Source organism: Macaca nemestrina, chromosome 2, assembly GCF_043159975.1.
Source record: "Macaca nemestrina isolate mMacNem1 chromosome 2, mMacNem.hap1, whole genome shotgun sequence".
NCBI classification, from domain to species: domain Eukaryota; kingdom Metazoa; phylum Chordata; class Mammalia; order Primates; family Cercopithecidae; genus Macaca; species Macaca nemestrina.
In genome coordinates, this window is record NC_092126.1 from 168,266,571 (window position 1) to 168,292,116 (window position 25,546).

General features: G+C 38.9%; 1 long non-coding RNA gene across 1 annotated transcript in view; it reads right to left on the reverse strand.

Annotated features, from left to right (window-relative positions):
* LOC139362058 (uncharacterized) overlaps window positions 1–906 on the reverse strand; it is a 62,865-nt gene extending 61,959 nt beyond the window's left edge. Inside the window, exon 1 of the long non-coding RNA XR_011620346.1 lies at window positions 852–906. This is a non-coding gene — a long non-coding RNA (uncharacterized lncRNA). The remainder of the gene's footprint in view (window positions 1–851) is intronic.
* Between the last annotated feature and the right edge of the window lie 24,640 nt (window positions 907–25,546).

Sequence of the window (25,546 nt, forward strand, 5' to 3'; positions counted from 1 at the left end):
TTTTCTTTTTTCAAAGACTTCCTTTTTTTGGTGCAAACTCCACGTGACCTGCAGTTATCTAGGGCAGTAAGTAATGTTCAAGTGATTATAGCAGAAAGCTGAGATTCCACCAGAGCTCTGGGAGTTGCAGGGGAGATCAGCAGAATCACATGCTTAATGTTTTAAAGAAGTGGCATGGTCCTTTCAGGGAGGTTTCTGCCATCGATCCCTTCTGAGGATTCAGTCACTCAGCCACATTTAGCATTCACTAGGTCAGACCTTTATTCAAGCTGACGTCATCTGAACCCTAGTGCAATTCAATCGTAGCGTACATTCTGCCCAACCTCCTCCTATTCCTCCCCCAGGCTCTTGCTAGGGTGTCAGCCAATAAACAACAGTTAATCCAGACCCCAGAGCTTTTGGAATCCGTCTTTCCAGAGCTTCTATTTAGATATGTTGCAGGGAAAGGGTCGAGAGTGAAAGACAGAGGTGTGGCCCCTCCCATAGCAGCAATGAATCTTTAAGACTTGAGACTCTGGGCAGAGCGAGAACTCTCCCTTGCTTCTTGGAAATGAAACCGAGCAGCACTATCAGCCAGGAGCCAGCCACATGAAAAGGGATCCCTAGTTGCCTGTCCTTTACTCCGGATGTCAGAAAGAAGTCGGATATTTCTCACGCAAGAAATAAACACCCCTCTGCCCCCTGCTGCTTCCTCTGATTTCTCCCCAAGCGTGAGATGACTGAGTAACCCAGCTGGATTTTTCTAGTCCTCTGAGTTCATGAACACCCGCGGCTCACCTCCACCATCCTCTCTTCTGTTCCCTTCCTCTTTTACTTCCCCTTCCCCCACTTTCCCTCATTTAAATACAAACGCTTAGGTTTCCCTTGCGCTCCGCAGCCGCCATTGACACCAAGCAGGGTCTCCATGGAAACCAGGAGGCGCGCAGCGGGCTTCTGCAGCCCCAGCACCGGATTCCCAGGCAGAGGTGTGGCTGGGTCCAGAGGGGCTGCGGGGAGACCTTCTCCTTATTAATGTGAACCTGGGGAGGAGGAGACAGCGTTTAGGCAGAGAGGGCACGAGACGAGGTAGAAACAGAAGGGGCTAAGGGAACAGATTATCTGTTAAAAATGTTTGGTTTTAGCCTAGGAACATTCAGAGAAGTAGTCCAAGACACCCCAGGATCAGAGTCCTCCTCCTCTCAATTTTTCATGTACTCAACAGATCTCAGCTTAATGTGGAGATTATTTGGGGGAGCCAGTTTCCAGTGTTTAGTTACAATGAAACAGCTGCCACGTCCTGGACTGCAGCAAAACATTCTTCCTGAAAGCACTTAAAATGGGCAAGAGAACGACACATTTGCCCTCATCTTTTTTGCCTAGACATTTTACATGGTACCTCATTTTATCCTCACGAAGGTGGCGTTATGACCCCCATTTCATAGACAAGGATGCACATGAGAGGGTGGTTTATAGTTATTCTGTCCATAGCCTTACATCTAATGTCTTGAAGACATTGCACCTCCAGAGTAGAAAAGTCTTTATTTTCCCTTCTCATCCTCATTCTTCTTTGGCGGTCACTCCTCTGACCTTCTCCCATCTTTCTCCTCTCACCCATGGTCATAAAAAAATTCCTCTGAAAGTAGATCATAAGGCCCCATTCCAGAAGAGGGGTCTGGCCCTATTCCTGGAAGCAAAGAAGAATTTGAATAAACAGGACTTGCTGAATTCCCCCATTTTATTACCACTAGAACATAGGGTTTTGTTCTCCAATCACACTTCTGTATGGCTGTCCATAAAAATATCAGTTTTCCCTGGAGTCTTTGGGTCTTCATTTATGATGCCTGCCATGTCACATAAAACTTTGGTCAAATAAATTTGTTATGCTTTTCTCTTGTTAATCTGTCTCTGTTATGGGAGTGTCAGCTGTGAACCTTTGATGGTTGAAGAAAAGATATTACCTGCTGTCCCTTACATTTTTTTTTTTTTTTTTTTTTGCTTCACATATTAAAGATTCTTGTACTAGTTTCCTATTGGTGCTATAACAAATTATCACAAAGTTTTTGGCTGAAAACAACACAAATTTATCTTTATCTCACAGTTCTGAAAGGATGTCAGAAGTCTCACTGGTCTAAAACCAAGGTGTCTGCGGTGCTGTGTTCCTTTTGGATGCTCTAATATAAGAATCAGTTTCTTGCCTTTTCTGGCTCTTGGGGGCTGCTGGCATTTCTTGGCTCACAGCACTCTTTCTTCTTCAAAACCAGCAATAGCATCCCTCCAACCTCTGTTGTCACATTTCCTTCTCTGGTCCTGACCCTCCAGCCTCCTTCTTTGAAGGATCTTTGTGATTACACACGGCACACCTGGATAATCCAAGGATAATCTCTCCATCTCAAAATTCTTAATTTAAACACAGCTGCCAAGTACTGTTTGCCATGAAAGAAACTATATTTACAGTTCCAGGGGATTAGGAAAGAAGGAATTATTCTACCTACCACAAACATCATGTCTTTTATAATCTTAAAAATAATGACACTTTAAAAATCTTTGTCTCTCCTGAATTGTCACCCAATTTGTCTGTTTCCTAATACAGTCAAGTGTTTTGTTGCTGTTGTTGTTTATAAACAAACAAACAAAATCCATTCTCACTATGTCTATTTCCTTAACTACCATTTATTTCCTTACTGTTAATTAGCTCCCCACTATAATTTACTTCTCTCTCCATAGTACAAAAACTCTTCTGTCAAAGTTCAAAATTACTTTCAAATTGCCAATTTCGTAGACATTTACCAGTCCCTTCTTACTCTATTTGTTAGTAACCTTTGACTTTGTTGAACATTTTCTTCTTTATGAAATTCTCTCTTTTCTTGGATTCCAAGACAATACTCCTATTTACTGTGCCCCACTGCCCTCTCCACACCCACCCACCCCCGGCCCCACCAACTCTCTTCTTAAATCTTTGACTTCTACTCAATCCTTTTTGTGGACTTCTCTTCATCTTCCTGTCCTTAAACACTAGTGTTTTCTACAATATTGCTACTCAAAGTGTGGTCTGCATACTTGCAGAATCAACATCACCTGGAAGCTTGCTGGAAATTATGGCGATTAGACCCCACTCCAGGGCTACTGAACCAGAACTTGTATTTTGACAGGATCCTCAGGTGACTTGCACACACACTAAAGCTTGAGAAACACTGTCTTGAATTTCATACTTGATCCTTTAATATACTCCCTGAAAGAGCTGATCTACCATTCCATGTCTGGCCATAAGCCTCAAATTTATATCTTCAGCCTATATAACCTTTTCAGATTTAACTTGTATATTGAACTATCCATCAGACATCTTTCTCCAGATGTTCCTAAAGCACTTCAAATTCACCCTATTCAAAGTGAGCTCATCATCTCCAACTCCCAATGTTCTATTTTAGTAAACAACAACGTTTTCACCTAAATATCCAAGCCAGGATATTAAAAAACCCTTCCTTTCTTCATTCCTACATCCTCACAATCATCTTGTCATGTTAATTTTCAGAAATGCCTTCTCTCATCTTCAACCATCGCCAGTGATCTATGTCATAGTGGCATCATCCATCACCTTTGAATTGGTGTATTTTTCTGCAATAATACAAGAGCCTCTTGACTACTACCACTCCCAAGTGTTTGAAAGATTCCTAACACACACACACACACACACACACACATTTGATCCAAGCAGTCTGTGGTTTTATAACTTTCCTATCGTGTGCAGACTAATGTCCCAACTTTTCAGCATGGTGACGAAGGACCCCTTGATTTGGCCCCTAACTCTCTTTCTCACCAGCGGTCCCCTTGCCACACAGGTATTCTGAACTGTGTGCATTATTTGACCACATAACTTTATACTTCTCCAGCCCGTGTAATTCCTGCCACTTGACACAAGCTCCCTAACATTTTGCAACTGATATTACAAAATCCTTATAAAGCCCTTCAAAACTGAGGCACCATATCGTTTTCTGACTTAATCTCTCCTTCTTCTCATAGAAAGGAGTATTCATTCTTTTATACACATACTGTACTTCTTCTTTATAAATACATAGATATACTTCTCTGTTGTTTACAACACTTACAGCAATGTTTTGAAACTGTAACTACATGTTTCCTTGTCTACAGCAAAATTTCACTGAGATGGTGATTTTTTTTCTTATCTTTACCACTTTGCATAATGCTTAGCAAATAATAGGCACTCAGTACATGTTTTATGAATTAATGAATAAAATCAATTAATCAATTAATCAATTAGTCTAACAGCAGCCCGTGGGTCTCAGATTACAGAGGCATGAAAGTAAGAACCCCTGAACCCACTCACCCCACTCAGCTTTCCACTAGCAACTTAAAATGAAAGAGAGCCTCAAGCCAGTGCTTTAGAGAGTGCCTGGATAGCGAAATAAATTCCACTGTATAATGATACTTTGTCTGGTTGTTGGATTTTCTCTTAAATTAGCTGGAAGACTAAAGGACATAAATATAAATGAGTGCTGCAATGTGATTATAATTCAGCACCTTGACTTTACATGTAAACATGTTTAAAATGTAAGAATGTGCACAATTTATAGTTACATGCTTTTAAGAAAGTGGTGGGTGGATTTCTTGTGATTGAGCATCCTAACCACTGGTTGCCTGTACACACTCAGGAAGGTGTGGCTTTCTGCATAAAGAGGCCTGTCACTACAGCTATCTCTCTGAAGCAGAGTACACCCCTGGTCTATGAAGCCACCATGGGATCTACTGAGACTCACAGAGAAAAGTGCTTTTCCTCCCATGTCTGGACAAGGCAGTTCTTGGTTTCCACGAGGAGCTTCAGGCTGCCATGGCAACTCCCAGTCCTTTCTTTACTCTTTATGTGTGCTATTTTACCAGGAGAGGTAGAAAGCTACAATCTTTTTCACTTCCCTTTTGCTCCTCTCCTTTCTTCTGTACTTGGTCCAGGATGGCAAGAGGTTAACACTAAATTCTGCTTGTGATTGTTCATTCCTTATGAGTCTGTGTCTGTGCAAACGTCAGTGATAGAGACAAAAAACACCTGGATTCTAGTTTTTTCTCTAGAATGATGATGTGAACTCTTAATCGGAACAACACACCGTTCTAGCCCTGGCTTTTCTAGTCAACGTGGAGAATGGGAGTAAAGGGGTCTAGGCTATGGTGGAGAGAAACTAACTGGGTAAATGCCAAGTATTAGGATGAGCTTACTGGTATGTATAATCCATTTCAATTCAAAATGGGTGGGGTCATAGAAGACCCTAGAGCAGAAGTTCTCAAACAGGTCTGCATGTTAGAACCTACATCACAGGCTTTTAGAAACACAGATACCCTGCTCCAGAATGCACTATATCTAAACAGGAGGTGACCCTGAATGGTCAGCACCAGAAAAAAACAGACAAAGAAATAAAGTGCCTGGAACGAAATTCTTTGAGGGATAAAAACCAAATCAAAGGCTGGTTGGAAAAACTGAAGTAGGATGTCAGGACAGAGAAAAAGGGACTGGATTATTTTATCAATATTGTGAAATCAAGGTCTAAGAAGCCAAAAATAGAACCAAAAATGAACGAGGCCCTCAAAGTGAGTTAGGATGTCACTATCAATATTGTACATTCCACATACCCCAATCCTTAGGCTTAGTGATTCCTCTCTCTAATGCTGCACTGTTTTTAATTGTATTATATAGGGTACTAGTTTTTGAATTGTAATTTGCTCATTTATTTGTTTTAATCACAAGGGGCTAATACTTCCTTGCCAAGAGTAGGTTGTCAAAAAGAAAAGGTTGAATGAGCTATTTAATAATCAATGCTTTTGGTGCTGGACATGATAGTGTGGCAACAACTGAAGGTCAAAAGTCAAAAATATTTACAGGGAACAAAAACACCCCAACTGTAATCCTTGGCATGTAAGAATGAGATGCTTCTATACATTTTTATTAAAACCAACATGCCCACTTCTGGAAGACACTGACTAGATTTGGGTTACTGTTTTGGAGACCTGAAGTCAATGTTAACTTTCTTTCATTCTATCAAGAATGTCAGTAGTAACTAGAGGTATCAATGAGTTGATAATTTTGTAGTAAATAATGTACCATCATTTTTCCAATTTTAAATTCATTCAGTCATTAAACAAACATTTTATTTGAGCAAGGAACTGTGCTAAACATTTGAGAATAAAGTGATAATTGTGTTTGTGTGTGTTGTGGATAGGTTGTGATTTTATAACCTTTTTAAAATGAGGGACTATTGTGTATGATACATGTAAACATGAGTATTTACAGATATTAATTTACAACAAATATACCTTACAGGAGGTGGTATATGTCACGTACTGTGAATGATCCATGATTTTGCCCTACTTACAAAATAATATGTTAGTCTGCATAGTTTTGGTTTTTTTTGTTTTTTTTTTTGTTTTTTTTTGAGACGGAGTCTCGCTCTGTCGCCCAGGCTGGAGTGCAGTGGCCGGATCTCAGCTCACTGCAAGCTCCGCCTCCTGGGTTCACGCCATTCTCCTGCCTCAGCCTCCCGAGTATGGATGCTGACAGAAGATATGAAACTCCTGGTTCAGAGAGAAAGGACTTTATTACTAACAGTACAGCAGGTAGCATGAGGTTCATGTTTGTGTCAGCTCTCCACATCCTCTAAGACTCCCAAAGGTGACATAGGTAGTTATACATAAATGCTGTTGGTTAGACACGGTTGGTTTTTGGAACAGCTGACAAAATCTGAGCTTACAAAACCACATTTTTTTATAGTGGGCTGCAAGAAAATCTACCCAATCTTTGCCCTAGAGGGAGGCTGTATTAGTTTGTTCTCATGCTGCTAATAAAGACATACCTGAGGCTGGTAATGTATACAAAAAAAGGAGATTTAATGGACTCACAGTTCCACATGGCTAGGGAGGCCTTACAATCATGGCAGCAGGCAAAGGAGGAGAAAGATACATCTTACACGGTAGCAGGCAAGAGAGCTTGTGCAGGAGAATTGCCCTTTGTAAAACCATCCAATCTTGTGAGACTTATTCACTACCACAAGAACAGTATGGGGGAAACCACCCCCATGATTCAATGATCTCCACCCAGCCCCGTCCTTGACATGTGGGGATTATTACAATTCAAGGTGAGATTTGAGTAGGGACACAGTCATACCATATTATTCTGCACCTGGCTGCTCCCAAATCTCATGTCCTCACATTTCAAAACGAATCATGCCTTCCCAACTGTCCCCCAAAGTCTTAACTTATTTCAGTATTAACTAAAAGGCCACAGCCCAGCCTCATCTTAGACAAGGCAAGTCCCTTCAGCCTATGAGCCTATAAAATTGAAAACAAGTTAGTTACTTCCTAGATACAATGGGGGTACAGGCATTGGGTAAATACAGTTATTCCAAATGGGAGAAATTGGCCAAAAAAAAGGGGCTACGGGTGCCATGCAAGTATGAAATCTAACAGGGCAGTCATTAAATCTTAAAGTTCCAAAATGATCTCTTCTGACTCCGTGTCTTATATCCAGGTCATGCTGATGCAAGAGGTGGGCTCCCATGACCTTGGGCAGCTCCACCCCTGTGGCTTTGCAGGGTACACCCTCCACATTCCCCCATCCCTGGCTGCTTTCACAGGCTGGCGTTGAGTGCCTGCAGCTTTTCCAGGTGTACGGCGCAAGCTGTCAGTGGATCAACCATTCTGGGGTCTGGAGGATGGTGGCCCTCTTCTCACAGCTCTACTAGGCAGTGTCTCAGTGGGGACTCTGTGTGGGGGGTCCAACATCATATTTCCCTTCTGCACTGCCCTAGTAAATGTTCTCCCTAAGTGCTCCATCCCTGTAGCACACCTCTGCCTGGACATCCAGGTGTTTCTATATGTCCTCTAAAATCTAGGGGGAGGTTTCCAAAACCTCAAATTTTGTCTTCTGCATATCCACAGAACCAGCACCACATAGAAGCTGCCAAGGGTTGAGGCTTGCACCCTCTGAAGCCATGGCATGACTGTATGTTGGCCCCTTTTAGGCATGGCTGGAGCAGCTGGGATGCAGAGCACCAAGTCTCAAGGCTACATATAGCAGGGGTGCCCTGGACCCCCCAGCCCAGGAAACCAGGTCTTCCTTCTAGGCCTATGGACCTGTGATGGGAAGGCCTGCTGTGAAGGTCTCTGACACATCCAGGAGACATTTTCCCCATTGTCTTGGTGATTAAAATTCAGCTCCTTGTTACTTATGCAAATTTATGCAGCTGGCTTGAATTTATCCCCAGAAAATGGGTTTTTCTTTTCTACTGCATCATCAGGCTGCAAATTTTTGAAATTTTTATGCTCTGCTTCCTCTCAAATGCTTTGCTGCTTAGAAATTTCTTCTGCCAGATACCCTAAATCATCTCTTAAGTTCAAAGTTCCACACATCTCTAGGGCAGGGGCAAAATGCTACCAGTCACTTTGCATAGCAAGAGTCACCTTTACTCCAGTTCCCAACAAGTTCCTCATCTTCATCTGAGACTACTTCAGCCTGGACTTTATATTTCATATCACCATGAGCATTTTGGTGAAAGCCAATCAACAAGTCTCTAGGGAGTTCCAAGCTTTCCCACATCTTCCTGTCTTCTGAGTTCTCCAAGTCTGTAGGAAGTTCCAAACTTTCCCACATTTTCCTGTCTTCTTCTGAGCCCTCCAAACTGTCCCAAGCTCTGCCTGTTACTCCATTCCAAATTCACTTCCACATTTTTGGGTATCTTTACAGCAGCACCCCACTCTACCAGTACCAATTTTCTGTATTAGTCTGTTCTCATGCTGCTCTAAAGACATATATGAGACTGAGTAATTTATAAAGAACAAGGGGTTTAATGGACTCACAGTTCCATGTGGCTAGGGAGGCCTCAGAATCATGGCAGGATGCAAAGGAGGAGAAAGGCACACCTTACATAGTTGCAGGCAGGAGAGCTTCTGCAGGGAAATTGTCCCTTATAAAACCTTCAGATCTCAGGAGACATATTCACTACCATGAGAACAGTATGGGGGGAAACCACCCCCATGATTCAATTATCTCCACATGTCTCTGCCCTTGACAGATGGAATTATTACAATTCAAGGTTAGATTTGGGTGGGGACACAGCCAAACCATATTAGAGGTATTATTTTTATTATAATGGACAGCAAACAATTTTTGCTCTTTGTCTGGAGCATGACACTATATTTTCCAAGACTGCAATATAAACATCCTTGAAAAAGATAGTCTAGAAAAAAAAACTGTCAGCTCTTCTGCACTCAAGATGTGCAGAAACTCGAGGGATTCATGAAGAACTGTCTTCCAATAGTATAATGATAAAGGATACTGTTAACTTTGATATATAAAGAGGAGGACATTAAAAGGAAGAGTAATTTGAGAAAAGCAGATACCAAAAAATAAACACAGCTAAAATAAGAAATCCTAGGTCTCATTAAGCAAGAGCAGGAGCTAGAGAAATGCAGGTAGAACAGTTGACCTATGCTTAAATCATGGAGAGAAAATAACTCAAAAGCTTTCTGTGGGAAACAGAAAGTATAAGAAATTTTTTAGAGAATATAGAGGTTATCTGAAAGGGCATCTTCAGGTTGCAGTGGCAGCTTGAAAGGATATTATTCCTTTTAAAATTATGTTTCTAAGAAATAATACCTAGCAAATCTGGGAATAAATTAGGGTAAAGGTAAAAAGAAAATCCAGGTTTATCTATGTGGCTGTTACAAAGATATAGTCTAAAGCTACTATTCTCTGCTTATAATGTGCTGACTTACAGAAAATGGGGGTGGTGGATGGTCACTACTGTCCATCTTTTTGGAGAAATTTCAAACTGGATCCTTTTAATCCTACCCAGTTTGAGGAGCTTGGGACTTTCCCTTTCATGGCATCATAGCCCTTCAGTTTGAGGGGCTAAGGTATTGAAAGTGGGGAGGAATTATTATATGAAGGTAATTGTAACAAATAACTCAAAAACCTTAAGTGCTTAAAGTTCATTTGTCATTCACAAAATCCATTTCTAATGCCCCTAGTCAGGTGATATTTTAGTCCATTTTGCTGCATTCGTAAAGAAACTCAAAATCCTAGTGACTTACAACAATAGTCCACATTATATAGTGGTGGTGGCTGCAGATGTTTTGTCTCTGCTTGATTCCATTTGGCTCTGCTCCAAGTGTCTTTTTATTCCTGGGTCCAGAATAAAGAAGAAATCTCTCTGTGGGATGTACCATTTTCATAGCAGGAGGCAGAAGCAAAAGAACTGGCAGAATTTCACAGTGCCTCCGAAAGCTTCCAGAAAGTAGTAGCATGTATCATGTATGCTCACATTGCATTAGCTCAAGCACATAGCACAGCTGAGCTTGACATCAATAGGTAGGGGTTCTTCCAGGGAAGTGAATATACCTGTGAGTGATAATATAACTTATGATGGATTTTTGTCTTGGAAAACATTTCTTCAAACTGTCACCCGGGGATCTTTCCTCCATCTTAGGGTAAAACCATTGTCTAGGGTCTCTCTGAGAAAAAGATACAAATAATGAGTAGGAAACCTTCTAGAAAACAATAGACATGAGCTGTGTGTATGGTGGGAAGGGAGGGTCCTAATCCAAAAGGAAGTTCAAAAAAATATATATGAAAGGAGGGAAGAGGTACCAGTCGAAACATAGCTTAGCAATTACTGACCATTACCATGGTGCCCTGAGGGTTGGGTCACTCAGGACACTCAGAGGAACTTTTTAAAATACTAGACAGGGAAGAGGCACCTGCAATATGTTTTGCAATATGTTTTTCTGTTTCTAACAGTTCACCAGCTATCCCAGGCAAGATTCAGTAGACAGAGTTCCTTTTCCTTGACTCAAGTTGTTCAGTGGGGATCTCTAGTTGAAACCCATCCTTCCGGTTCTCTCAACTTCACGGGAAGGTACACCTATTTCCTTTACTCTGTAATCCTGAGTGGTTCTGCTTTTAAATGAACTTTTCTCTTTATATTTATTAAATGGGCAGAGTTGCCACAGTAGAATTAGAAAAATAAGGAAATGCAGTAAGCCAGAGAATCATCGTTTTTGAAGAAAGAATTTCTCCTTTATTTTTAGGTAGAAGCAATAGAAAAAGTTAGACTGACAGCAAGTGATAGGCAGAAGGTACCTGAGGAAGCCGTCAGTCTTTTAGAGGTTACTCTTTCTCTGGACTGGAGTCCTACAACCTAACTCATCATATGGGTAAACAAGAGGAATGTGCAGCTAGATTAAGATTCAAATATGAAACAAGATCTTGAGGAAATTCTTTACGCACCAGAGTCCCAGTTTTATTTGTTCCCCAGTCTCTAACTAACTTTCAGTTTCCCATGATTATATTCCAAACATACAGAGGTTCATTATTCGTCTATTTATTTGTTTATTAACCTCATTTCAATATCCTGGCTTTAAATTGAGAGCCCAAAGCTGTTTAAATAGACCCATTATGCTAGTAAAATCCTAGTGTTTTCAGTAACATGCAATTGGACCTGGCACTTTAATTGAAATTACTTGTGTGCATCAATGAATAAAAGAACTCTATGGTGACTAAAAGCATTGCTCATGATGATCCCTCAATTCTTTTTACCTTTTCTCCAAAAAATTACTCTGTTGATTCTTTGACTATTTAAATGTCATTGTCATTCTAGCCACAAATGAGTTTTGACATTCTGAATAAACAGTTGGCTTGCATGCTCCAAATGGGAGGAGGAATGTCAAGAAGAAGCTCCTGAGAGTGACAGAGAGCATGGGAGGACATGGTGCATGAGACCATCTGAGTCACTTTCGTGAAATGGTTGGAAGCAGCAGCTTTATCTCCACTGTAATGGATAAACTCCAGACCGCAGTGGCTTTATAGAAGGGCATAAAATCCAAATGGTTGCAGGGGAGGGACCCTCTTGTTTGGTAGACTGCTTAAGTAGTTCATATAAGGGGACATAGACTCTATATGTCTTGGGGCACTTTCCTTCTCTAGAGTCTCAGATTCCTCCCCACTCAGTCTATGGATAAGGAAAGAGACAGAAAGGGATCCTGAGTCAGGCCTGGAAAATTGCATCAATCACTTCTTCCCATATTCCACTGGCCACATCTCACTGCATGACCCCACCTAACTGGAGGCAGGGGATGGCTGGGAAACATAATTTAGGTGAATGCTCAAAATAAACAGGATAGGACTGTAATGAACAGGACAGTTTTTGCAACCAGTTAGTCCTAAAATTAAGAATGCAATGAAAGCATTCTTACTTTAGTTCTTCAGTGTTTACAAATTATCGCTAAACACCTTTTCCTCCATCTTTCTGGGTAAAGCTGCTGCCTGAGAAGATTCTACAGTGCTTACAGACCCCAGAAGGCCAGTTCTCTCCCCTACTCACTCACCCCTGTCCCAAGCCCCACATGGTAAAGGTATTGCTGATGACAGTAAAGTGCTTCTTTGAGTAGGTGTGGGGCAGTCAACCTACTATAAAATGTTGCTTGGGCCTCTGAATTTATAATAGTACCACTGTCCACTTTTCCAGCTTCATCCACTTCCATGGTATTCCAGAGCTAATTTCTTTCTGTTTTCTTAGCCTACAGTGTAAGCTTATTTTGAATACCAGTGCCCATCCTCAGGATTTCCTGACACTCTATGGGCAAGACTGCATGTCCATTTGAGGATATAAAATAGGTGTAAAAATAGTCTTTCTGTCCCCATCTATAACTTTTAAGAGAATAAATATAGGGATATTCTTGTGGGAGATAAAATTGATGCTTATCCCCTGCCCCAAGCTTCCCCCTCATTTTTAATTACTTCCTTCCTCCCACTGTTTTCCAGACTATCTGAATTGTATCAGTCCCAGGCATATGGGAAAGTGGGTACCACCGGATGGCTATTGTCAGTCAGGAAATAGCTACCATTCAAACACTGTTTGCTAATGATCATATTTGATGTGATAAAGTGGATGTGAATATTAAATTTGAACCATCTAGGCACCATCTCAGATTTTAAAAGCAGGCATGAGAACTGACAGCTTTGAATAAACCTCTTTCTTTCTATTTTCTGTGATTCTGACATATTCACATTCCACTAAATAAGAGTGAACACCACCACCCACCCACTCACCAGGCGTTCACTTTATATATAGCTATAGATATTCAATGCAAAACAAAGAATAAATGGATTCACGTAACACAGCATTTGTGGTGGGGTTTTGAGGAAAGCAGGGGCTTAAATATCTGTATTTAATTTTTGGTCTTGGTCTTGGTTCTGCAAAGTTCCCTTAGTTAAGGCACTATACATGCTTGTATCTATTACTCACGCATTCAATATTTATTGTTTATTTTATGAGTACCTGAGACTATGCTAAAATTCTAGGGATACAAAGTGGAATGATCTTGTTTTTGCATAAGGAGCTTCATGGGTGCTATTACAGAAGCATACAATAGTAATTGTAATGTCTGGGGAAGGAGGAGAATGCTGAATGTTTGTAGCCCTGAATGGTCTTTAAAGATGTGGTATTTTCCAGACAGGAGACTTTATCCTACATAACTTTGTACTGAGTGCTCTTCCTGGTCTGGCTACATTGTTTGGGAAACTACAAATGTGATGAGACCTAAGACCACAGAGGTTGTTAGGCTTTCAATTTTAGAAGGCCTTATATATTGTGTATGAATTCTGGCCTTCATATCTAAAGATTTTCTGAGTAGAGAATCACAGGATGGGTTTCTCAGAACTCCTTTCTTACTCGCTGTCATGGTGGGGAACACAAAAGAATTACATAGATTCAGAGGTTATGTCAGTATTTGGCAACTCTTTCATTTGTTCACTCTTGGGTCCTTAACTTCATAAAATGAGACATTTCACATAGTCAGGGTTATTCACTTCTATTTGTGTTCTCACCCTGAACACATTCCACATTTTAATTATGGTGAGCGAAAACATTACGCTTGGCTGAAAGTTCTATTCTTCATTTCTTTTCACTCCTTGGGTATTGTGAAGTCTCTGAAATCAAAGCTCTTGGTGCTTAATTTGAGACATCTGGGAAGTATAACCCCCTACAAAAGAGATAGGATGTCATGGCATGTGCCTTGGATTCTCTGCAGACATCAAAACGTAGAACATGAAAAGGGAAGGCGTGGAAGGCCTTTATTTTGCATGCTTCCAAGAGCATGGGCCTAGCATTCTAAACAGGTTACACTTAGTTCCAACCACAGTGGGACTCCCTGCTTGCTTTCAAGTTCTGGTTATAACCTACTGACTTCAACCACTGACCACCAGCCACTCTCATCTCAAGAAATTCTGGCTCAATAGTCACCTAATTCTGGCCTAGGTAAGTCAGTCTTTAGGAAGCATATGTTTTCCACACAATGTCTGGAATATAGTGATTTGTTGTCACCCACTAAGAATGCCCACTGCCTTCTCCTTGCCCTTGCCCTTCTCTCCTTGCTACCTCTACTCAGAGGCCCCAGTAGTCCTGGAAAAAATTAAAGCTTACAAGACAGCCTAGCATGGACCTCTTTTCCTTGCTGTCCAGGAAAGGTCCATGATCTGCTCTCAAATCCCCAAGTCTTCCAGTGATATTGGGTCTGGAGGACCTCCCTTGTCACACTCCCTCTACAGGTGTTCTGAACCACGCCAGTGAGAACTGGCTGGGTTGGTTTCCTCTCAGAGGATATCAGAATCCACCGTCCTCAGCAGCTGTCTAACAGCCTGCAGCCAAGTACACCAGCAGCTGACTCCAAGAGAGCCTATATATCTGTGTTCTAGGCCTTTTTAGTTCTTGTTGTATTTTCCTTTCACACCAGTTCCTGTGGATAGGTGGGCAGAAGGAAATATTTTGCAGGAAATAGCCACACTTTATTCTTTTCTCTTTCCTTGAGCAGTCTTCAACCATTGGGGGACTGTTTAGTTTTCAACTGAGTTCGTTTAGAATGGAAAGTTCACTGAGAAATCCCAGCCCACGTTAATCCCAGGTAGAATAATTTACAATTCCTATGCTTAAAGCTAATTGCACCAGTATTCTCTGAGCCAGTTCTCCAGTGCAGGGTATATGAAGGTCACCTCCTACTAACCTCACAGACATTCCAGAGGGTGACTTACCCAGCTTTTCAGTTATCTTCTTGTCCAAAGATTTGCTCAACAATGCTTAGGCATTAAGACCAAAGACCAAAATGTTAATTCAGTTTGGGAAAGTTGATGACCTCAACCCCTGAGAGTGGGAGGCTGATGGCTCTGAGACATGTCATTTGCCTTCAGCATTTCTTAAGCTCATGAATCTGGTATTTTTGAAGCATTATAATGCTATTCCCTAGTTAAGGTTTACATGCTTTCTCACCAGCACCAGAAAAGCACTCCTCCTCACCAAATCTTAACTTGCTACTTGCAATAATGTCCTTCTCCCTAACTATATTTGCTATGTCATCTAAGGTCCAGAGCTCTCCCTTCAAAAATGAGCTCATCCTTTTTTAAGATGGATGAAGAGGGATGAATTTGTGGATCATGTTTCATGGCCCGCTTAGAGAAATCAATTAGGGTCAAGAGACTGGGGTACCTTATAAAAATTACATCAAAATCACTATCCTTCTCATATAGTAGCCACAAGAAACGTATTTCTTGCATGATTTTAATTCTGACCTTATGATGCCTGTTATCTTCTAGTCTTAATCATAAATCGAAGATTACTCTGACATCCAAACACCTAGGAAGAGTTTCTTTCTGTCCTCCTAAACCATTCTGTTGACAATAGAGTCTTATATAGTATTAAGAGTGGTGTTGGAAAAAATACTTTGTTCTAGTCTATCTGTGCTAGTATGCCGTTGATGTAACTTAAGCCTCAGCCAGACTGACATGTTAATATTATCATGAATGATGGCTACATACAATAACAGTATCCATCCCCTACTGGCCCAGCTCAGTCTCTTCACGGCTATTCCCAAGCCAAAATTCCTTGCAAATTCCTTGATTGGTATCCAGGGGCTATTACCGGAATACGGCTGTCCCAGAAGACTCTGCAAAGAAAAGTGCTGGGTGCAGATGAAGAGACAGGTCCTCTCTTTTAAAGACCAGATAATTGAAGTACTCAAGTCCTAGATGAATGCAACCTGAAAGTCCCTCCTACAGGAAGACAGTCTTTTACTGGAAAGAATTCTAATTCAACAAGATTCCTTGGGGTTTCCACAGTGCCTTTCATAGCAACTCAGCAACTTCAAGGCTCTTCTATCCCTTTTTATCAATGTTTATGTATGTTCTCAATAAATAATGATTTAACACCCAGTATATGGAAGGAATAATTCTAGGCCAGTGGTTCTCAAACATTAACTTGCACCAGAATTGCCTGGGGGGCTTCTTAAAACACAAATTGCCAGAGTCTTGTTGCCAGAATCTCTAATTCAGTAGATGGGGGTGAGAACCAATAATCTGTGTTCCTGATGAGTTCCCAAATGATAAACATGCTGGTCTGGAGCATACCTTGAGAACCATTGTTCTAGCTACTACAAAGAAGGAAAAAAGATGCAGACAAATTTCTATTCTCCTGAAAATGACATTCTTTTCTATTCTGTCACAATAGCTACCTTGATGGGTTAAAACTATAGTTAAACAGTCCAAACCATTAGCATGAGGAAAGTTGGCTTTCTTTCCTTCAGTGCATGATGGACTGTATCTTCAAAAAAACAAAACTGCTTGGCCTCCATTCCCTAGCAGATGAAATGGTTTCATCCTTTCCTACAGAATGGGTCAAATCACTTTTTATAGTGGTATAAAGCAAAAGAGAAAACAGGTTTAATCTTCACTTTAAAAACAGATAAACATTTCATTTCACATGAGTTTTGCAAAGAATTCTATTGTGAAGAGTGGATTGGAAGAAATAAGATGAAAGGTGCGAAAATCTAGGAGACAATTATAGTAAGCTTGATGAATAAAAGATCAAATTCTGAGATAATACAATAATAATGTAGATTGGTAATGGGAAAATCCTGGCATGGCTACTGAGAAATAAGGCTGAAAAGCAGGTTAGACATATCAGAACAGGTAGTTAGAGGATTCTGAAAAATATGTTTTCACAAAGAAAATATATTCTTTGTAACAAGCAGTATACATAGGAAATGTGAGGATAAAGTACGTTTATATGAGTATTTTAACTACAATGAAAAGTAAAAACAACTAGAAGTTTTAAGAGAAGCATATGTGAGAGTATAAAAGTCATAGTACATATCTGAAGCAAATAAAAATGAGGCAGGATTTTGAGCAATTGATATTCCTCCAAAAGATATTCTTCTCCAGGAGGACTTTCTTTGGCTTTTGACCCAAAGAAAACATCACCTTCTTCATAGGTCATTCATCTTCAGCAAATAACATTTCCACAATTTATATAATTCTAATTTTTACAATCAATCACCTTCATAACCAAAGTATAGATATATAATAGACACTTACATTTTACCTTGCATGGTAAAGAGTCAAAAATAGTGTCTATAGTAGACCTACGTAGGTAGGTAGGTATTAGATAGGCAGATGGGTAGATAATTTGATAAGTAATAGATAGATGATAGACAGATATGATAGATAGATAGATAGATTGAATTGATATGGCTTTAAATCTACTGTTTAAAGTTATAAAGGTAACCAATGGAAGAGCTAAAAAAATTAAATTGTACATGAAGAGGGGAGGGAACAGGATAGTGTCCAGGGGATAAATTATTCATCTTTCATAGTTGATAGGTGAGATATAACTGTTTAGAGTTGCTAAATAAAATAGCAGAGATATATTATTTGTAGTAATGTAGCTTACCAACAGAAATCTAAAAACAAAAGTGTCCACAAGTGTCTTTGAAGTAACACTATGGGAGAGGGAGAGAGTTTATTCTTATTTCATGCCTATATATGATTCTTGGATTTTTATTACCACTGCTTTTATGACTTAAGAAACCAGTCAAGATGGGCTAGAAAAGTGAAAATTTTTTTCTACATAGACTACGCCCAGTTTCCACAGTTGTAAGATGAGCCTAGATAAACAATGTGTGGATAATCCATAAGCCTCATTATAGCCAGTAGCTTCCACATTCTCTCCACTGTCACAATAGTTTATTTTCTTATCCATTACCAGTAAAATAGACAGAACTGATTTTTACATCTTTTTCCCTGGCCACATACTGGGGGGTTCTAATGAGCAGCAAAAAGACCAAAAGCAAAGCTACTGTAGAAAGGGGAAAAAAAATCTAAAGACCTCACTGATTCTCTGACTTGAAAATAAGTCCCTGAATAAGTGGGAACTGCATCAGGGAAGGCATGCCTACCATAATTCAGAGCTCCTTCACACAAGGATGGATTCCTTTACGAATCCAGTAGGAAGTTAATATGGTCTATAGCATGATGAAGATATTTTAAGGTCAGGATTAGGGTAGATCTACTACAAAATTTTATTATCGTCTCTAATAAAATTCCAATGGCCAAGTCTGGGGCAAAACTTAGGAGGTGAGCTATGGGTGCATTTCATCATGGGTGGGGCTCAAATGTACTTTCATGACAGAGGTGGGAGATTGGTAAGTAAATTCACAAACACTGTTTACAGCTGAACTTTCGGTAATTGCTGATTCAGATCTTTGTATTGAACAAGTACCAAATGCCTCTCACATTGTATCTGACGGTCTGGTGATCAACTGAATGGAGTGTTAAGGGAAGGAACAAGATTTCCTACTGGCTAATGTAAGAGTGCAGACAGGGAAAGTGTACCTTCCCATCTGCTGCCTCTGGCACTCATTAATCACGCTGGCATTTAAGAAATGGCAGGGCAGGTACAAGAGCAAACGCTGGTGGGTAAGGGAAGCTATAATAAGGAAGAAAATGAAAGGAGGATTTGTTTTTCTGAAAACTGTCTTATGTACTATGAGAAAGGAATGAGGGAAAGTGTGCCTGGCCCAATGGTGAATACATCTGCAGCAAGAATATATTTGTATTTACCAACTTCCTGCCTCCACCCCAGAACCAGGGAAGAAAAGTATGTGGAAATTTTAGAAAAATGTTTTTTATCCCTGCTTCTAGTTATTAATGATTCAGAAGTTTTGAGGTTTAATCTCAAAACAACCTACTATGGGATCAAGTAAATTTGTTGTTTAATGATTAAAGAATGGCTATTTATATCTGGTTTTAATTTTCTATTACTCTGAAAAATCCCCAAATATCAGACTATTAGAGTTGATACCAGGCTCCGGAAAATCTTATTTCAGGCTAGAGTGGTGAAATTTTTCTATAATAATTATTGGAGTTTGTACAATTTAATACTATAGGGAAAGGAAAATTCTTTTGATGACAAAAGGAACAATAAGGATGAGCACTAAATTTAGAGCCAGGTGGCTTTTGCTTAATCTCAGTACTACGACTCTCTATAATCATTGCCTCTCTGAGTCTAAATTTTCTCATTCAATGTTATATTTAAAAAGATGGACTAGGCAGTGTCTTTCTTTACATACCTAAGAATACATAGTAGTGTGTGTGTGTGTGTGTGTGTGTGCTTTGAAGGATAATTTATTAAATCTTTTAATGCAGAGAGCTGAAATGTTGGAAGTGTGGGGTAAAAGTGAATTCACCATAGAGTTATTTAATGAACAAAATAGAGAGGAAGACATAGTTGTGATTGCAGGTTTAGCTTGCAAAGCTAAGAAGATAGAATCAGTAATTGAATAATGCATAACTGTAACTTACTTAATCCAATTATAGTTTCAACCCTCATATTCCTTTGCAGTAAAGTGAAATAGTCATGCCCATTACAATAGCATACTGCAGGAAACAACACAAGATAGTGATGTTTGAAAAGATATAAAAAGGGGAAAGACCTTGAGTCTCAGTGTCACATTCTTTGGAGGAGAACTTAACACAGTACAGAAAGTAGTGGCAATAAAAACTTACACCAAGAATCTCGGGAGATTTCTTTTTGGCAGAGTGAATGATGGGAAAAGCAGAACAGAAAGAGAAAGGGAAGCTGTTTCATCTTAATTTATTAATTAGAAAAAGAGAGCAAAGAGGATGGAAGATTTTGAGCTCAAAACCTTTGACTAGAAGAATCATTATCTACCTGGCCCCAACACCACTACTATAGCCTCATTGCTAATTATTTACTACAACACAGTACTTTAACATTAGACTTAACCTGCAATCCATAAAAATTTTAGAAAGCTTCAGTTGAAATATCTCTCTCTTTGTTTCCTATTTCTTCTCCTATATTAGTTACATTTCCCTGGCTCTTCTTGCCACATGAACCAAAAAAGATCTTACACCTGAGAGTCTAATGTTATAAATTATGTTACAAAATTATAAATAATGTTACAATGTGTAAATTCTAATGTAATATAATAAACTCCATATTGTATGTCAAGGAATGCCCTATATAGAAATGTCACCAAAACCTCTACATTAAGAGAGACCTGAGTTGAATTATCAAAAAGGATGTGTTGCAGGTTTTAAATAATGTACAGACAACTCTCTTCCATATAACAATCTGTGGGATAGATTGGATAGCTTCCTCTGAAAAGATCAGTTAGATTGGTTAATTGTTTTGGCAGTTAGTATCATGCTGTTTTAGGCCATCATTTTTCGTAGTCTTTTTCACTATGATTTAAAGCTTTTTAGTTAAATATTACACGTTTATACCTCACTTCCCCTATCTAAGTTCACTGAGAGCAAAGGCCACTTACACTTTCTTGTATTGTACAAAGAGCTCCATACCTTGCAGTAATAGGTGCTCAACCACTAAATGAGTGCTTCGATTGGCTGACCTATCAGTTATCTAACAACCCAGAAATTCTGATTTTATCACTCTGGTGATTCTTTGATTTGTTCACAATATTATGTCTGAATATCAAACTTATAAACAGCTTTAATGAACAAATGAGACTCATTTCTATAAACATTTTCTGTTTATATGTCAACAGACATTAAGTAGCAAAGGCCTTGAAAATACTTTCTCTTATGTAACATTGTTTACTTTATCAAAGTGTTTAGCAAACATACTCTGGCAGATACTGTTAATAAAACCCTAAATTCCTAAATCCTTGTGTTCAAATTAATACATTATAAATTAGAAGTGTCAGAATTAACTACTTTTACTGAAATATAAATAATTGATCCCAAGTCCAGAGCATTATAAGAAACAAGACGCATACTCAACTTTTAACATAGACCAGAAATTTTCAAAGAGTTTTTGAGAGCAGTGGGAGCTTTTCTAAATAAAATGTATACAAATCCTTTCAAGTAAAACTGACAAATGTATGTCATTAATGTGAAAGGATTTCATAGCATCAAATTCACATCACTAACTTATAAATTCCATTAATAAGACCAAGCCATTTTATGAAGACAAAAAATTAAAATTAGTAACCATAAAATCTTAGTCTCAACAATAGAGTTTACTTCCATACTTTATTTTGGGTATGTGGTAGTAGGAAAAATCTGACTCACAGGCTAAGAAGTAACAATGAACAATAAAATATTTTCTTAAGGATTGTTGCTTCTTCATCAGGATATTTCTCAATTAAACCCAGTAAGAAACTTGAAAAGGGAGCAGGTGAGAAGATCTTTTATGTAGGAATATAACACTAATATCAACCAAACAACAGGATTATTCTGAAATTATTTGAATGATCATTCACTCCTAATAATCCTACTATTGTAACAACTTTAAAAACCATTTGCTAAAATACAGGCACATATTGAGGGTGTAAGTCTGACTGAAACTGACCATCAGTGAGGAGGGCCCAATCAAACATAATTGAATTGAATGGTCCAAATCTGTAATGATTGAATCAAAAAATTAGTCTCTCAGAGGCAGTGAAAATCACTTGGCATTTTATGGAACAAAAGTCATTAACTGCTGGGGAGGAGATAGTGCTCTTATGCAACTAAAAGGTAGGCACAACAAGGAAAGCTCGAGCAAGAACAAGCACATGATGTGCTCTATCTGACCTTTTCCAAAGGGCGTTTACATCATCTTCTCTTTTTGTGTCTGCTGAAGGTATAAAAACAGATCTCAGTGTAAATGGTTTTGCTGTACTTCCATCTACAGACCAAGAATTTCTCAGCAAATAGAAGTTCCATTAAAAACTTATTTCATGATACTTTTATGATGATTGAGGAAATGAATGGGCATTGCAAATTCATACTTTGGGAAGAAAAATTGATTAACAAAAAATGCTATTATATTCCCATCATTAAATATTTAAGATATCGTATAGTTTTCTGTCTTCACAAACATCCTAGATACTTGTGATGAATGTGAAAGGACAACAGTTGTTTCAATTGTTTTCTAAATAATTTACATGATTTGCCTACATTAAGTTACAGGTTTCTAAGACAAATATTCTTTTTAAACTCATTCATTTCTTATTATATCTTATATACTATATTACCTTATGAATTCAAAAGTTATTACCTGTGGCTCCTGGCTCTGGGAGCAGAAGTGTGTGTGTTTGTGTGTGTGTACCCATAGGGATGTGGTTGTATAGAAAAGGTGTTACTTTATTGTCACCCTTGTAATCTGCCTTGGGTTTCATTGGCTGTGGAAGTTCAGTGCTGACTCCTAAAATCAGAAGTGTTATGGATTGTGCAGACACTCCCTCCTCTTAAGTACTGGGGAATCTTCTACCTGAAGTTCCCTTGACAGTACAAATGTATCTGCCCAAGCTGGTCTCTTTTTTTGCCGTTAACCCTAGGCCTATTGGCTGATGTCTCCTAGCTTTTACAAACAACCCTTGCAGGCAGCATTGGTGAGAACTCTAGGCAAATTTCCCTAGACCGTACGCACCAGTCTATGGAAAAGAGCTGCATATCTTTGGCTCATCGAACTCAGCATGCAGTCTCTCCCAGACACAGGTACCTCTATTTGCCTCTTGTGAGAGCAAGAAGTTCCAGACGTGGCTTCTTGCTTGTGTCAAACACAAGTTCACTGTTCTTCAAACCACAGTTTTAAGCTGTTTGGTTGGTTCCATTGAAGTCTCTTGCACTTGTAATTAGGGGACAAAGCCCCATCTTCCACCTTCAGCAGGGTAGGGGTGGTGAATTGACACAACTTGAACAACTCTCTAGGGAAAACCTTTCTCAAGCTCCCAACTTCCCTTTTCTGTATTTTCTTTTATAAGCTAAAAGTATATAGTCAGCTAAGGATCATAAGACCAGTATTTTCAAGCTGCCTTTGCAAACCCTTCAAGTATGGTTCATCCTCTCACTTTGAGCTATGAATTTGGAATTTGGCAACTTTGTTTTGCTCCTGACCTTTTGGGGGTTCAGTGTAAACAATGAGTTTAAAAGAGATTCATTTTAACATATTGCTATATGTAAAGGTTTTTTCTATAATGATTTCTAAATACACAAATAGTATGTGATGTTTTCCATAATCACTAGTTTGTACCCATGTGACTTCTAAACCAGAAGTAGAGCCTGCACCGAAGCAATGTGCCTGAGCCTTGCTTGGCCTTTGAATGAGCTCTGTAGACATGGGCAGCAAAGATGTGCAGGTGTAGTTTTTTTAAAAGGTTAATAAAATATTAGAGTTTTCTTAATCTGTGGCATGTTACGCAAAGCTCAAATGTATGCAGAGTAATGACAAAATCATCATTCTGAGGATTTGCATAAAATCCAGGTCATCTCATAACATAAATAATGGGTGCAGTGTCCAATACATTAATTTATATAACGTGTTTGTGTGTATTTGGTATCATTTACTATATGATTACAGTTTTATAATTAAAAGTACATTTAAAAGATGAAAATATAATGAGACATTTTTAAAACAAGGTACAAAGGAGAAGACGATGGCTTCTGGTTATTTTTATTTAACTGTTATTTTAAAATTTGTTAAGTTCTTTTCTGCATTTTTATTATCACCATAAATAAAGAGTATTAACTAAATAGGTATGGTAGAGTCCCTACCATTACAAAAGTTGAGGTCTATAATTGTGTGAGTATATTAAAAGTAAAGAATTGATAAAAATACAGGAAATTTTCATTTTTTGATTTGTGGTATACATATTGGATAGTGGGTCTACCCCTACAACTTGTCTTTAAGTCCCATGGAATACAGAAATATTTACAGGGGTCCCAAGCAGCAGGCATATCAAGCAAAGCTGACCCATTGTGAAGCTGGTTTATTAAAGGAAGAGTAGAGGTGGGGAGATGTCTGAACCTTGGGAAAAGGCTTTCCTCCCAGCATCTATCTTAAATCTAGACCATCAACTAGTGTTTCACTTAGGTTAAAAAGTGCAAATAATTTCAGGAGTTGCTAAATCCCGGTTTTTAATAATTTAATGTGAATTAGCATAATTGAATACTTTCAAGAATGAACTGAACTGTATTCCGAATCTCCTTTTCCAATCTGTTACACCCCTACCCCACTGCATTAAAGTGAGAAGATAAAACAGCTTATTCAAAATAATTGAACAGTAGGCACCTGTTGTTATATTCCTTCATTTCCTGAGATAATTTGGCAGCCATTTATCCACTCAGTTTGGGAGTTTACTTTCAAATTTTCTCTCTACTAGGAGAAGAAAAAGATTAAGCTTCACCATTTGCAGCCATCATGAAGCTAGAAATTTAATGGATTATTGGAGCTTGTGGGGAGCTAGTATGTATTGTAAAATTAGCTTCCTTCAAAGCTGATTATAAAACCATTCCTGCTCCCATCTCACCTCCTGCCCTCCCCTGGCCACCCAACACATATACATAAATCACAACTTTTTCTTAAGCTTTCATCTAATCAATCATATTAGTAGCCTTGAAAATAAATTAACTTGCTGATTTACCAGGGGCATAAAAGAAATCAAGTATGAAATAATCTTTTTGAATCTACGGATAGATGGGCAAATGTGTGTCTGAATGTGTCTGGGGCAGTGGGGATGAAGGGTGGAGTTCTGTATGTTTGTTGTATTTTTCATTTAATAGAAACATTAAGGGGATAGAGGAAAGTAAATTTGACTTCTGGAAACGAAAGCAACCCTGAAAATTTGGAGTGAGACAAACACAAATTTGATAAACAAAACAGATTTTTTCCAGGTTTAATTATTTTAGAGGACCATATAAAATGCTGATATGGCATTTTTGTCTTGCAAGCCCCCTTTAGAGCCTCCAAACAAATAATACAGGATAAACCTATCAAAAAAGAGGCTCAATTCCAGATTTCTACCTTAAAAGAACGGAAATGGCAGGATTGTCATTTCTATTTTATCTCATGGATATTATTTGCCGCTAAAGACTTATGCAAAAATAAAAAGAGAGTGAGTTAGGGGGTGAGAGGGAGAAGGGCCTCACTTGTTTTGAGTGCCTATAGTGAACCAGTTACTACATTGGTATTTTGCATGCATGTTATCCTTTATCCTGGAATTACTAGGCTGATAAAGAGCATGAATGATTCAACAAACTATGTGCTAGCAACAACAATCTAGAAGTGACATTAGCAATGAAAGCCTTTATGATTTTAACATTTAACATCCAGGGCAGGTCCTGTGTGGCTAATTAACAACTAAGGTCATTCTGACACTGTGTGGGCAAGTGCCTTCTCACAGCTCATCGGGATTATCCTAGGTCATATATGCTGTCTCACAC